This window comes from Notamacropus eugenii, chromosome 1, assembly GCF_028372415.1.
Source record: "Notamacropus eugenii isolate mMacEug1 chromosome 1, mMacEug1.pri_v2, whole genome shotgun sequence".
NCBI classification, from domain to species: Eukaryota; Metazoa; Chordata; class Mammalia; order Diprotodontia; family Macropodidae; genus Notamacropus; species Notamacropus eugenii.
Window position 1 is genome coordinate 483,798,307 of NC_092872.1, and position 14,711 is coordinate 483,813,017.

Consider the following 14,711-nt stretch of genomic DNA (forward strand, 5'->3'; position numbering starts at 1 on the left):
CATTTACTGTGGTCACCGACATGATGCTGAATAACACGTACTATTGGTCTGATTCTTGGCAATTCCTGTGGGACATCAGAAATTCAAGCTAATGCCATCTGGTAATGAAGCAAGCTCATTGTTGCCAAGGTAACATGTTCTATACGAACATGCAGATTTCCAAAGGGCTTGCTACTTCACTGGGAGGGTTCAAACACAATCCTATTTAAAGGGAAGTCATGTGCCAGACTTGCTATAGGGCTCACAGCCCATCCAGGGATCGATGTTTAGGCATATTCTCTTTACCCACATTCTTGCCAAGGTAAAATTGACTCTCTTGGTATATGTCGCTCAGGTTCATGGTTCTTTCTGTCTATTCTTTCATTCTGGCTAGTTACAGAGTGGCAGCCTGCTGTGCTGGCTCCTGCTGCGGAAATTTGCCAACTAACTGTTGTAAGAGAACAAATCACAAACTACAAAGAAAAGGGGGGATGTGAAGTTACCTAAATTGGGAATAACACAAAAATAGTTATGGCTATCCAACCAACTCTAACATACACAAATCCTAATAAATCCTCCTAAAAGAGAACGTATTGGGGACCTGAAGGTAAGTAACTGACTACTGATCATTCTACACTTAACACTTAAGATGTTAAGTACTCATATTAAAGAAAAGTGGCTGGTCTCTATAGCAATACTCCAGCTGAACCCCTCTAATACAGAATACTAAATGAATGAACTGAACTAATTCAGAATCTGTGGTAATTTGGATAGGGGCTAGATTACCTTTTCAGTCTCAGTTCCTCCATGAAGCTTCCTCTGAATTGCTTTAAAACCAACAATCAGTGCTACAGTTTAGCATTTAATTATTAATTACTTCATAGGTATTAGTCTTCTTTCCAATTAGGTTCTTGAGGGCATGAACTGTACCTTAATTCTTTTGACTGAAGTTTACCTTTATTTAGCAAACCCTTTCTTCTGAGTATTGATTGATAATAGGAGGAATATTTAAAATATTTCAGAATAAATTTTCTACAAATTGTTAGTAAATTTAGGACTCATTTATATACAAAAATATAAAACGATTAGAAATAATTTATATTTATTTTTAAAATGTAATTTTACCTATCATAATTTTATCTATTACATAGGTCCTTTTAGGATATTCACCGGTCAGGTCTTTAAAAATTTATTTCAACAATTATAAGCTATAATATCTACTTGAAAATAATATAATGCAATTTTTAAACAGAAAGAACAAGATGAAACCGAAAACTGTAAAATTACAGTCACCAAGTTTGGCCCTGAAGAGAACTCTGTTGAAGAGGTGGGAGTCTATGGGTATGAACTGTCACATACGGTGCCAGATATGATGGATAATGGTTAATTTTGTGGAACTGCTTTTTTTTCCTGTCTGTATCTTTGCTGTAAAATATGGAGGAAGGATATGTGGAAATATATTTATACAGACATAAATATGATGTCAAAACAAAAAGCATTAATAAAAATAAGATTAAAAAACCTCCAGTCCATAATTCAATCAGTTTTCCTTGATTATAAATGGCCTTCCTCTCAAAGTAAAGTATGCTGTATATACTAACACATTTATCTGTACAAGATAAAGGACTTGCCCAAGGTCACACTAGGTAATAAGTGGCAGTCTAGATATGTGGCCTTCTGACTACTAATTTATTGTTATATTTGCTATGACAGGTATAGTTTTTTAAATTAGGTGAAGAAAAAAAAAAGAGATGGTTAGCACAGAACCTCAGGTCATTTAACCTTCTAAACTGCCCAGAAGTATTCTCTGGGCCTTTTACTAAACAGTTCAATCTCTTCACAACCAGCCTACCCACCCCTATTCCTCCCTACCTGGGCTACATTCATTTAATAAAGTATTTGCTTTGTCTAATTTTAACTTTAAAAAATAGCCTTATATGTTCAGCACAACTGCCAGGTCTGAGCAGTTCTGAAAGGTATCCTGCTGGGCTGCATTGTTTTCTGAACAGTAGGCCTTCAGGAAGGCAAGAAGCAAGGAGAAATTAAATAGAAAATCTGCAGAGGAAATTGGAGTTGGTTCTTTCTAGGAAAATAGCAGCCTCAAGCAAGACAGAGCAAAGAAAAGGATGGCAAAGATGCAGCCTGGGGCACTCCCAAGAAACTTGGGAAAAGTTGGAGTAAGGAAGATAAATAATCTGTTGAGAATGAAAAGCTAAAGCCATTGGCACAACAATAACTACCAGTTGGATCAGAGGCAGACCATGAGTAGCGTTCTGTGATCTGGGAACTCAGAGGTCAAATAAAGCATCCCTCAGAACAAAGTAGAGATTGTTTCCAAGGATGAAGGGACAAGCTCCAACTCAGAGGCAGAGCAGGTACCAGGGAGGTCCTTTACATGGTTCAGAGAAGAGGAAATGGGCACACAGGATAAGATGGCAGGAAGTATGTCCTGGTCAGTGCCAAGTTGTACTGATATAATTGGAGCATAAATGCGCTCTGATTCTAACCCAAAATGCCCAGTACTTTTATCAGTACAGGAAACTCCCTGCGAGGAAAATCCCCATTGGTCCTAGAAAGTGTTGCCTGGGTCAATGAAAGATTACAGTCACCATGACAGCAGGTCAGAGGCAGGATTTGAACTCAGGCCTTCCTGATTCCCAAGTCTACTCTCTATCCACTATATTATGATCTGTACATGTGTATTTTAAATAAATATACATGCAAGCACACATGTATGCTACACATAACAGAGACACACATTCATATGTATACATATACACATGGGGGGAGTAGAGGTGGTATGGGGGGGACATATAAATGCAAAGATAGTGTAATACAATTTCAAAAACATAAGAAGCCAATAAACAGAAAAGGATAATCTGAGTACAGCATCCTTGATGAAAGGAAAAATTCATTGCAGTATAGAAGTTTTAAAACTAGAAGGAACCTTGAAGATTACCTAGTTCAGACTCTTCATTTTCACAGGTGAGGAAATTTATCTAAGACATGGAGGACAGTGGGAAAACCTGCTCAAGAGGCCATCAAAAGAGAGCCAGTGTGCCCCATTTCTATGTCTTTGCATACCTCCATCCCCCCAACCCCCAACAATGTCCTGGCTTTTTTCCAGACTCAGTTCAAATGCTAGATTTTCTGATTCCTTCCACAGCTGTCGGCACCCTCTTTCCCCACTCCCCACAGTTACACTGCATTTACCTTGGTAGAAATATGGGGACATGTTTCACCAAGCTATTCCCTCTCCCAACTCTCTCAACAGAACAGAAACTCTGAGGGGCAGGGACTGTCCTGGGTTGTCTCTGCATCCTCAGCACTTCACATAGTATCTGATACCTTCCAGGCACTTCAGAAATGCTTCCTGAATGGTTGGCTGATAGAAATAAATTCATATTGACTGCACACATGAACAAAGTCAAACTTTTTTTGTAAAATGAGGAAAATGATGCCCTAGTGCCCATGGCACATGACTGCTGTCAGGCTCAAATGAGATAATGGATGTAAAGCATTTAACAAGCTTTAAATCATTTAAAGTCAGTTGCTGTTTAAGTAACAGAAGCAAGATTTAAACTCAGGTCTTTTCACTTCATGTTTCATGCTATTTCTACTATACTCCCTTATTATTTAGTTTGATACTCTAAATAATTAATCCTATAGCTGTAAATTCAAATTTACAACTGAAAATCAATAAGTAAGAAACATTAATTAGAGGCCATGCAATCCAATCTTCTCATTTTACAGATGAGTAAACTTGGACTCGGGCTCAGTGCTACCAAAGTCAAACAGGAAATAGGAGGTCTGAATCTAGACTCTAGTTCTAGAACCAGTTGTCAGTCATAAATAAATATGCTAGAGATTCTAGTCAACGTAGAGCTCATCATTACATAGATCTAATGCTTGCCAATTGTAGTAAAAAGACATCTTTTCTCCCTTTTAGGGAAAACTTTCCCCATTACATTTCAGCTTCTTCTGTCAATTCCCTGTTACAGGCAGCACTTGGCTTTTTAATATTTCGCCTGTAGGAAATATGCCAACTCGAGCTTAATGTAGAAAATTTTAATTCAAATCAATAAATGTACAAGGTCACTTTAAGATTCACTTAACATGAATGGGAAAATATGTCCCATAGTTCTGTGAGCTGAAAATGGAAGAGTTATAAGTTAGTTTCCTCCACCCCCAAAGCTTTATTGCCCTGTTGAGGTTGTGTTGGGTAACAATGTAGCTATCTGTTTCCCCAAAACACTGCTCCTATGATGAAGCAGTCAGAACTCCACTCAAAATGCTTGTTTGGAAAGGCTAAAAATTCACAACCATATTCTGTATCAAGAAAAATATAAAATGCCCAGAAAAGCATAAATACCAGTAACCTTATTTTAAACAAATTTTAAAAGGGCATTTCCAGTCAAGTAGATGTCTGAGAAAAACAGGACTTGAGAAAAACAAGACTTTAACTGATTTTCAATAATACTAATGCAAGAATGGGGCAACGAGGTGGCAAAGCAGATATGGTGCCAGGTCTAGAGTCAGGAAGACTCATTTTCCCAAGTTCAAAACTGGTCTCAGACACTAGCTATGTGATCCTGGCTAAGTCACTTAACCCTGTTTGCCTCAGTTTCTCATCTGTAAAAAATAAGCTAGAGAAGGAAATAACTAATTACTCCAGTATCTTTGCCAAGAAAATCCCAAATGGGATCGCAAAGAGGAGGACTAGACTGAAAAACAACTGAACAACAAAACCGTAAGAATGGTAATCACATGACAAGGGAAAGAGTGTACTTAGACTTGCCAGGTTTCTATACTTGGAAGGAAGCATTGCTTAGGAACATGATTCAAAGGTGTCTCTTTTCCAGGTCTTTTTGTTTCTACTCCTAAATTTTGGTCTTTCTCAGAGAGAGAACTTTATTTCCATTTTATTCTACAAATCACAGAAACTCTAGGGAAGCAGGAACTTATAAATCCCATGACACAGAAACTCTATTTCTTTCCATTCTCTTTTCTGCTGAGATCTCAATTAAACTTCGGCTTTTGAGTTTAAACTGGGTAACAACTGGGTTGCAAAATGTGGGCTGAGGTTACAGCAATACGTTTTGTATGACTTTACATGTACAGTGGGCATCATATGGTTTGTCTTCTCAAAGGGTGGGGCTGGAAAGAGGGAGAGAATTTGGAACTCTAAATTTTAAAAATGAATGTTAAAGAAAATGTTGGCTGATTAAATATCCAGCAAAGAAAATACACCTCTTTTGCAATATTACCATTCTATTACAAATTAAATTTTTTAAAAATTAGGGATGCCACTGAAATAACATTTTAGGTTATTTCTGTTAAACTTTAATGTTTACACCCATGTTGCTGAAGTCATTAGGATTTGACTATCCAGGGAAAGCCCTTCAAGTTTAAGCTAGATTCCTCAGTATCTTAGGGAATCCTCTTGAATTAAAGGGCAATGCCCTGCAATGCAGGGCTGAAAGGAAAGGAAATATTACCTGAAATATCACCAACTAAGGTTACAAGACAATCATATTTATTTACCTTTACAGACTATGCTGCAGCAACAAATTAAAAGCAAAGGAACTCTTGTAGAATAAGAACAAGCCAGTGCCTTGCATAATCTCTGTCTGTCTCCCTGTTCATCTGCAGGCCAGTTCAGTGGACCATATTGTATTCACCTTTACTGTAATAGAAGAGGATCAACAAAGCGACAGACTTTCAATCTCTTTCCTCCCCTTCCTGCAATCTCATTTGCTGTGGATATAAATGCTCTCTCTTCACACACTCATTACTCTTTAATGATACCTGTTTGTAAATAGCAAGATAAGATGCAATTAAGCCATGAGAGGCTAAAACAAACAAACATGCTAATTAGGTTCTTTACAAGAGTTTTTTCCCCCCTGTATAGACTGGAATTTACCTTTCATTAATCTAACTTAATTGCAATAGTGCACTGATAAAAAAAATCAACACAAATTAAGTGCTTTGCATTATTTCCCCATATTAAAGGTAAACTGATGATCTTTTCTTTTGGTAACAAGACATACTCTGTTACTAAGGGGACAACTAGCACGTAATATTACTAAGCAGTCATGATGGAGACTAACTGCAGAAGGAATGACATTTTGATGTCTATGGCTTGTTGTCTGGAGCTAATGAGCCCACAGTCATAGGTTCACTCCCTATTTAGTCAAGTTAGCTTTTGTTCTGTTCCATGCTTGCAGAATCAATGCCCTAACCCTTGTCAGCTACCTTATAAATCCAGGTTACTGGTCACAAGAGGGACTAAGTGAGGGAGTAGTGATGAATGAGTAGAAAATCCTCATCATTTCTAGAGAAATAATGTTAAACTTGTGCCCCAATGATGATGAAACAGCAGATCCATCTTTTTATAAAAAGGACAAAGCATGGTGTACTGACAGACTGATTTGTTTCTGATGATAGAAAAGTTCTGTCTTTTGATTCCACAAAGTGTTAAAGATATTTCCCAATTAAAAACAAAAAAACAGCATTCCCCTCATCAACTAGAATGGTTTCCCTTGGTATTAGATGGCATGTTTTTCTGAAAGCATAATTACTATTTTCCATTTTTCCAGTTTTCATTTATCTCCTCCCCATTACCTTCCTGTTCACTAGTGACACAGGCACAAGCACACCAGAAGGTTCCAACTTTTCCGAGTGCTTTCCTTATCTAAGGGAGCTACTATAAGGGCAACAATAATTGTACAAGTGGCAGCAGTTTCACTTCTAAACAATCAGATATGAAAAAAATGCTAGGGAAGCTGTCAGTCTTAGAATCGGATCCACAGTCTTGAAGGACAGCCTACCCTGACATTATCTGCATAGCTGATAGAAACCTGTCTTCCCTAATAGCTTCTGCTGTTTTGTACCAGATGAGAGCCTTTACTGTCACCATTCCTGTGGAATGGAAGGAAGTGCACTCTTCCCCTTCCCTCCCCACCCCCAGATTCCCAAGCTAGATATTAAGAGAGTGTCATGCAGAGAATGCACACACACACATAAAGAGACAAAAGCACTGTTATCAAATGCTGAAGTCAGGGGATGAACTGGAAACTGATTTAAGTAGTAACTATTAATTAAAACATGTCCTCTTTGGAGGCTGAACAAGTGAACAAAACTGAGAAGCTGTCTCAATGCAAGATATTCCAGAAAAGGAAGTGAGAGGTCAGGTGACTTAACAGTTTCAGGAACTGATCACTTCTCAGTCCCTGAAGAGGGATTTTCTTCTCCTTGAAGAATCAAAATAATGAACTTTGGCAGGCATTATATTTTTGTCATTTCTGTGGAGAATGTAGTCCTCTTTGTCCTGTTGATCAATCATCAACGATATCAGCCAAAGTTAGCAATAGTTGAATGTCATAGAAAGGAGGCCAATATTTATGTGAAAGAAGGTATTAATGTCATCATTTGGAAGATTCTCTTGCAAGGAATACTTTCTCCAAAGTCACTACATACTAACTCCTCTGTCAAAAGAAGAAAGCCCAGTTTCCTTTGTCCTAAACAGTGGTCATACACTAAGACACTAACGTCTTTGAGAGATTCTTTAGGTTAATTTAGATGCCCCAAAATGTTTACTATGTTTGCGTGGATAAGAAGGTAACTGCCAAGTTTAAAGATGCTTTCTTTGCCTTTAAGATGGAGCTAGCTGTCTAGAATTGGATATCCAGGATCAAGGCTGATCTAAACTACATGAAAGATGTTGTAGCCTCTGAGATTCAGCAGAAGTACATTATTAACACTTGTGGGCAAGATTTCCCTCTGAAAACCAATAAGGAAATAATTTAGCATTTTTGGAAAAGACTGAAGGAGAAAAATATCACCACAGGGGTGTTGCATCCTGCACATGCTATTGAAAAGACTAAATATGTCTTTAGAGAATATATGAGCCAAGAAGTCTCATTTTTGCAAAAAATTTAATATTTTAAAATCTTTACCTCTCTATCAACTATAGTCTGCTTATATCCAAGATCAATAGGCCTCTGATTTCTTTTAGTGGTCTAAGGAGACCTATGGTCCTAATGAACATTTCTAAGTGATACTCTGGTGTCCCTGGATTCATGCCAAATGCATCTTGGGAAGAAAACCTCAGAGTTATAAAGCAGCATGACATGCAAAGTACATATATGGTTGTCATGGTCACTTCATATGTGAAACCTGTATCTTTGGCAATGGTGACTTAAAAAGGCTTCAGGGCTCCCCAAACATGTCGGCTAACAAGTCTAAGCTTAAAACATACAATACTCATTTACTTTGGAATTTTTAGAGAAAGAGCTCAAATCAAAGTGAATTGTTGGTAAAAGTGAGCTGGTATCTTTGATCTTTTGGATTCAAGGGAGTCAAGAGAGGAAGAAAAGCTTAATGACTTTAAGTTTGGAAAGGAAGTTCTTTGTTCCTTAAAGACTTGGCCTTGGCAGTTTTCAAGGACTGATTATGAGATAGCACCGAACATTTTGGTCATGCAACATGAAACACTGGCCAAAGCAGATACTGGTTCTCAAGTAATGAGTACAGACTAGCTGGGCACCTGCAATCATCTCATTCAGAGTCCCAAGTTACACAACTCTTTTATTTTTTATCTCCCTAGGATATATCTAGCAGTACAATTTCTGGGTTAAAGTATATGAACATTTTAGTCACTTTAAATTGGATTATCTGTCATCTATGCTGGTCATTAGCTCTGTGATTCCATGATGATATTTTTATTTCTAATGTGGAAAAATAGAGGCAACAGGTCTTGTAAACTGTTCAAGATAACACAGCAAAAGGAGCAATGAGTCTTGGCAATCTCCAACCATGCTGACTCCCAGTCTAGTGGGTTTTTTTCACCAGACTTCTCAGGGATGGCCTACTCTTGAGGCAAATACACTTCATCCATCATCAGGAAATAGAAACCAGCAATAGAAGAAAAAGTGTAATCTTGTTTTGATGAGAATCTAATTATAAGTCTTAAAAGGACCAACCATTAGGATTACACAGAAGGTGAGACAAAGCACGCTTTGCTACTCTACCATGCCTCATGCCCTAATATTTTTATACTGGTGAAATTACATTATGACAAATATCAGTTGCAACCCTGAAAAGAAAGGGCAATGTCACAAAAGGACTAAAATAAACACTACTGGCAGATGGAGAGCTGTGTATAAGGAAGGAGAGGCAGACCAACTTGATTTGCCTCAGCGACATGTTATGACTAAATGTATATGAGCTGCAGTGTTTTTTTTTAAGCACCAGTTGAGACATTCCCAACTTTCCCAGTGGCTGCCTCCTTAAGCCACTTACCAGCAGTTTGTATCAGGCAACAGTTAGGGGTCATCCTCAAGGCATTGGTCCAGAACAATCACCTCTATTCACTTGGGCCCTAGACACAAAACTGGCACCAGACCAGGAGAACATGTACCTAAAGAGTCACCTAGGGCAAGCAGTGTCTGCTTGATAGACAAAATAAAATCTATCAACCTAAACCACTTAAGTACTCTCAGATCAAAGCCCTGTAGCCTAAGACTCAGTCTGAAACTCATTTTTATGGTTTCATTATAAGCTACTGAAAAATCTGATTTCACAACAACAACACTGACAACCTCAACTTAAGCACGGTTGCTATATCATATATAAAAACACAACAGAGCTAAAAAAAAATTCCATGTTAGTGAACAGATGTCTAACCCATTTGCAATTAATAAGACCCACTTCCATACAATTCGACTACTTAAAATTCTTGGAACAAGATGTAAAAGTTAAGATGCCAGTGTTCTGTTTTTAATGTGAATGAATGGAAACTGTAAAATCTTTTTTCCTTTTGAGGGTAGGCTCAATCCACACAAAAGTCCCACCAGCACACTAAATTTATCAACAAAATCGTCATTTGATAAAGACTGTATGAAAGAATAAAATAGAACTGGAAAAATTGGATTTATCTTCTGAAAACATTTCCTGCCAAAATAAGATTTCTGTTATTATATTATTACCCTTTTAGCAGGAAAGTCTTTCTTCTTTTTCCTCCAGCCACCTACACATGGTATGACTTTCACTCATTTCTATCTGTACAAGTAACTTTTCCGGAACAGAGGTGACATAGTGTTTGTAGATCTCAATCTCCTAAACCCAATAAAATGAGATAGTTGGGACAGATGTTCTCCGTAGTTTTTTCTAACTCTAACATTATACGTTCTAACACTGTATATTTATATTCTAAAGTTCCCTTTCGAATTCTGAAATTCTATGCTTATTTCCCCATTAGCAAATATACTATATTTCAGATATATTATTTACACATATACATATAAAATAATAATAGTGTGGGTGAAAGGAGAGTAATGAAATTGTGGCATGGGAGAAATCTGTGGTCAGTGAAACCATCCTATTTAAGCTCCAACATTTCAATGCCCTGTAAGGATCTGGAAATGGCACAAAAGAAAATTAACTCAGGAAAAGTGGCTAGACCTGATCAAATACAAAAATGAAGAAATCTGAGCTAGAGACAACAATTAAAAAGGTTTTTAGGGATTTATTTTCAAAATATCTTATAGTAAGGATAACCAAACAATTGGAAAAGTTCATAGATACAGAGGCTATCGTTATCCAGTAAAGACAAACAAGACATTAGCCACTATCAACCCAAATGCTTATTTTCTCATCTCTATAAAATCTTTGGGAAACTAAACCAAGAAAATGTGGAGGTGTTTTGAGTTTTTTGTGAATGATTTTCCACAGCAGATCAAATCTTAATAGTCTCATAAATGACTACAAACTACACAGAACACAAGATATTGCTTTTTGTTCACTACCAAAAAGTACTCAATTTGAAAGAGTGAAGCCCAGTCCAAGAAAATCCTTGCACTTGTTAAGATCATACAGGATTTTTTGATAGATGTAATCATAAATGTAAACTTGTTAAATGATTCTTTGGATATAAATGGCAATCAAAGTACAAAACCAGGAAACATGCTCACCCATGGTGTTCACCACTATACAGAGTGCAAATGGAAGAGGAATCCCATATAGACCATGAGGTTCCTCAGATGTTCCTACTGACAGATGATATTTTGCTTACTGAATCATGACACAAAACATTACACTTGTAAGACTTAAAAGTAATGAAAAGAAATCAATCAAGCAATCCAAATAAGAAAAACAAAATGAAGAAACCATGAGCATATCTCAGATTATAGTATGAAGTTGGACAGGTGGCCCATTAACTTACTCCATTTGTAAATGAATATTGAATAGGTAGGTATTCGGATAGACCGTGAGCTGGGCCAGAGTTGAATAGGAGGAAAAGAATGGATTGTATTACTTTGGGAAACTATCTGATCTGAAGCTGCTCCCCTAACACAAAAGCCTCCTACCAATGTAATACTGCTCTAAATCACGGGATATGAATGAATCAAAATCATAGGCAATCCAAGACAATGGAGAGAGGCAGAGTGGTTTAAATAGGTATATTACCAACAACGATTTGTGTGTAAGAAGTAATTTAAAAGATACCATCAAGGACAAGTGTGCTCAGAGGGAGTAGCCTGGTTTTGCAAAATATCCACATTCACAAACAAAAAAAAAAAAGACCTTTGGTATGGTGGCAAGAGAACTGGATCTGGAGTTAGAGGACCTCAGTTCAATTCCAGCTCTGCTTTGTCCTACTTGTGACTTCTGGCAGGTCACTTACTGTCTATGGGTCTCAGCTTCCTTACCTGTAAAATGGAGTGGTTGGGACTAGGTAACTTTAAAATCCCTTCCAGCTCTAGATCCTATGAGCTACAAGGAAGGCATCCAGCGTGTGAGGTAGATCCACTACAGAAAATGTATGAAGATTAAAATACGATGAAAAAGCACAGAACGCTATAGTACATCAGGAAAAGTGCTGGATTCCGAGTCAGGAGAGACCTAGGTTTGAATTCTACCTCCAATGGCTACTATAGACAAATCAATTAATCTTACTGAACTTCAATAAAATTAAGAGAGATACTATTACTTTTAGCATTTCCTCCTCAGGGCTGTCATTAGGGATCAAATAATGTATGTAAAGTACTTTATAAGTTGTAAAGTCCCGGATAAAGTAGCAGCTGTAATGTTTTTATCATTATCGTTATCTAAACCAATCAGATCACAGACCCACTAAAGTACAGAAGTGACAGTGTGGGAACAGAAAGAGGCCATGTGACTGACCTCTTTCCAGCTTTGCTTCCCCTTACATGAAAAGCCCTCTTGTCTTCCGATGCTAGTTGAAGTCCTGCCTTCCCCATATGTCTCACATCCCACTTCCTCTTGGAAGTCTATCACATTGCTCTTTCCTCTAAACTCCCGTAATTTCTATAGTGCATACTATTCATTTTGCACACATTGCCTCATATTGCTTGTTCTCTTTTCCATGTCTCTGTCCTACTTTCCTACTGATGAATAATTCTGTCATGCACAATGGCTGTTTCTTATGTGTGTCTGGATTCCTATTGTCTACTACATCTTGCCCACAGTAGGTACTCAATAAAATAGCTGATGGTAATTAAGAAAAAAAATCTATATGCTAACAGCTCTAAATACAACAAAACTCTAAAGTATTTGTGAATTTCCAAAAAATCTTTCCACTTTTGGGTTATTAAAAAGTCCACAAACCCCCCCTCACATTTCAGAAATTTTGGGTTTGTAATTAAGCAAACATTACAAATAGCTAATCAGTTTCTAGAAAGGGAGACACAATAAAGCATTTTTGGTTCTCTGCTTAAAAAAAACCCCCATAAACTGTGTTTACTTATAAAATAGTCAGAATATAAAACTTCTGACTTTGAGAGAAAAAAATTTAAAATATAGTAAATGTGTTTCACGTGTTCACTGAGCTACTCTATTCCCTCTGGGCTTGAAAAGTTGGCATAAAAAGTCCTGATGATCACAAAAGTTAACATGGTCAATTGATTCATACTCTAGTTCTTAAGACAAGTACATAGATGAGATAATTTTTGCCCAATCATTCTTCTATTTTTCCTACATGATACTAAACAAATTCATTTTAATGGCTCAGTTCACTAATAATGCAAGATGAAATGGTGATCAAAACCATGACACATCTCTAGAAATCAATCTGAAAAAATGATCACAAAATATGTTACTTGGTCCACCTTTTATGGAGGTTGGGCCCATCTTGCTCACTCTCTGTTACATTCACATATACTAACAAGAAAGCTGAAGTTTCAGCAAACTTTCTAAATTTCAGTAACTTAAAAAAAATAATCTGCTCTTCTTTCACTTCTCTGCCAACAGAAATGAATTGTGTGATACTTTGTATTAAAACTGAACAACTGTTTTCTTTTAATTCATAGAAGCGATTAAAAGATTAGCTGAAAAAAAAATCAATTGTGTAGATTAGGATTAAGGAACAGAATGAAATACCAAGATAAATGCCTTTTAAAATCAACTGAGGATTTAACACAGCTCTGGAAGGTTTCAATTATTTACATGCTTGGTCTACGTGGTGTAAATTCAGGCTGATGAGATACAATTGTTGGGTATAAATCTGAAACACAAAGCGACTTGCTTGTCTAGAGAAAATACCTGAGGGTCGTGCACTAATAACTCTACAAAACGTAGATGATGATTCAGGAACCATATCTTCATTTTGGTTCATTTGGTTCATATAGATATTGAGAAGCATGCTTCCATCTGGTCAAATATAAACCCTGAGATAATGCTGTGAGGAATCAAGAGACTATTGTCCTGCTAATAACAAGAATTTATGGTAGTATCTTCTTTCTAAGGAAATCATAAAGCTCCTGAGACACTGCCTTTGTGAAATTCCACAGTTTCTAGTGTAGTGCTTTATGCTTTTGGAGGCACACTGATATGACCAATGAAATCAAAGTCCTCCACGTAGTCTTATGCATTTTTAAATGTTTCTCTGGCATATAATTTAGGCTATCAATATGTAAGTGGCATTTCAAAAACAGTTACTAAATTTTAGGATAATTATATTCTTCTTCTTTGGAGGTGGGGTGGTTAAGCAAATTAAAAGAACCCTGAACTTGGTATCAGGAGAAACCTCCTCATAGCTCCATGATTCACCAACCACAGAACTTTAGACAAGACCAAGGGTGGGGAACCTGCAGTCTTCATACCACATGTGGCTCTGTAGGTCCTCAAGTGAGGTCCTCTGACTGAATCCAGATTTCATTGAACAAACCTTCCTAATAAAAGGATTTGTTCTGTAAAACTTGAACTCAAACAGTCACACCCAAAAACATAGAAGGCTACATATGGCTTTGAGGCTGAAGCTTCCCCACCCCAGGACAGGACCGTTTCCTTCTCTAAGCCAAAGTTTCTTCATATGTAAAATGGGGATACTACTAGCTGTTTTGTCACTTTAATAGGTTGTTTGAGCAGCAATAGAGGACCAAATGAAATGATGCATACAAAGGTGCTTTATAAACTGTAAAACTGTGAAAATGCAAGGTATATTTCAGATTCTATGAAAAACTTTCAACCCTGTGAAAGAGCTATCATTTTATCAATATGGTTAATTTCCTCCACTAACACAAATTATAACTCCTTTTGCCTCAGTAATGCTGTCCTCATGAACTGCTGTGGCCAAAATAAAATTCAACAGCTGATGGTCAATCTTCTGGTTATGAGTCTATGGCTAGTAGAAGAAAACTCAATGTGCTATAAATAGTCACTTGTAGGTTGTTTCTATCATACCTGTGGAAAAAAAAAAAGTTTACAAGTTA

At 37.0% G+C, this 14,711-nt stretch overlaps 1 protein-coding gene and 1 pseudogene across 1 annotated transcript in view; one reads left to right on the forward strand and one right to left on the reverse strand.

Annotated features, from left to right (window-relative positions):
* Positions 1–14,711, reverse strand: part of MED27 (mediator complex subunit 27) — a 243,898-nt gene that overhangs the window by 43,152 nt on the left and 186,035 nt on the right. The window lies entirely within an intron of this gene.
* Positions 7,250–8,266, forward strand: LOC140529680 (N-acetyllactosaminide beta-1,6-N-acetylglucosaminyl-transferase-like; annotated as a pseudogene).